Below are 1,516 nucleotides of genomic sequence, written 5' to 3'. Positions count from 1 at the left end.
CTAATGTTTCATATGTGTAAGCACATTGTCCTCCTCCTGACCACATTCTAAAACTATGTGCAAATTGTTCCTTCCATAAACTGTCACTTCCTTGGCCCTTTATTTATAATGACTGTTATACTCTCTCTCTTTCCGCCACAGTATAAAAAAGCCTAGCACACCTCATGATTGGACTAAGAAATTCCTGTCATTTAGTTGGAAATGATTTTCCCATTATCCCCAAAAACTCCTCACTGTGTCTAAGAACGCTTTTTTTCACAGGACAATACAGATCAGATTGACTTGAAAGGTCCTTTCACGCGACTACAGAATGCCTCTCATTCCACTAAAAGATACGCCAGTGCCTACAATAGCCTAGGACTAGACTATGAGTCCCAATGTAGAAAGACCACAAGTCCACAGATATGCCTGTTTATTTAAACATCTGTATTATCATCAGCGTGTGACTGTAAAGGCGGGACCTCGCGCTCTCTGTAACGCGCTCCATTGGCAACATCAGTTAAATGTCGTTGGTTCAATCCCTCGCGGATGTTGTTTTTATTCCCATTTGTAACTGGGAAATACTGTCGCTGCAATACATATGTCTTAATCAAGCTAGTGGTTATTGACGTAAATGGCAGTGTTATAATGTTTCATGTACTGCAAATGTCACTACATAATGCGCTCTTAATTAGATTTGGTTGAAATACATTACAGTCACCCGATGAAAAAGTGTGCAAAGAGCATTAAAGAAACAAAAGGTTCATAACAGTAACAGGACATATCGAATTGTTTCAGTCCTCCACAGAGATTGCCAATGTATTAATGGAAATTCTAAAATATCTGCCCAACTGCCGTGACATTGCCTCACCGCAATGCCGTGACTCGGATTCGAACCGAGGTTGCTGCGGCCACAACGCAGAGTACTAACCACTATACGATCACGGCGAGCTACTTTGGCTGTTACAATGTGACGTTCCACCTCTATCATAAGCTGTACTCCATCTGTGATGTCATGACTCATGTTTGAATTAAAGGTTGGTTGTGATGTTATCCATGAGAATAAGTGGACACCTGATCCCCAGTCACTTATTTAAGATCTCAATAATCAAGTCAGAATCCAAATGAAAGTCATCAAAGTGGAGCCAATTAGAAATAATATAGTTACACAATCCTGGCAATGGTGCGGCAGCCAGGGCCGATAATGGCCCGCCAGCCTGAGAGCAGGAAAGTGTGAGAGCAGTGATGGTCTTGTGAGAGTTTACAGCTGTTATTGACCCTGTCCCCTTCCATTGCAGAGTTTTCTCCCTATAAGAAGTGCAGAGGCTCCCTCCGGGGTGCTAATAGTACATTTATTTTTTTGCGCAGGAGAAGTGCTCTTCACCAATTGCACGTGCCAAATCACCCGAAGGCCACCACCATAAAATTCAGGCATTCATGTTCATGCGTCCTCCATGTTATGTCCTTATAAAGGGATGCATGTTCATGATGACTCCATGTCACACCTGCATACAAGGATGCATGTTCATGCCGCCTC

The 1,516-nt window shown here is 42.6% G+C and overlaps 1 non-coding gene across 1 annotated transcript; it reads right to left on the bottom strand.

Moving 5' to 3' along the window:
* Nucleotides 1-855: 855 nt before the first annotated feature.
* TRNAH-GUG (transfer RNA histidin (anticodon GUG)) lies at nucleotides 856-927 on the bottom strand. Its single transcript has one exon. It is a non-coding gene; the product is annotated as a tRNA-His (tRNA).
* Nucleotides 928-1,516: the final 589 nt, after the last annotated feature.

This window comes from Ambystoma mexicanum (genome assembly GCF_040938575.1).
Source record: "Ambystoma mexicanum isolate Mex_15411 chromosome 12 unlocalized genomic scaffold, UKY_AmexF1_1 Mex_chr12_unloc.1, whole genome shotgun sequence".
In the NCBI taxonomy this organism is placed as follows: domain Eukaryota; kingdom Metazoa; phylum Chordata; class Amphibia; order Caudata; family Ambystomatidae; genus Ambystoma; species Ambystoma mexicanum.
Note: the sequence above shows the minus strand (reverse complement) of the source record. Positions and strands in the feature narration are given on the sequence as shown.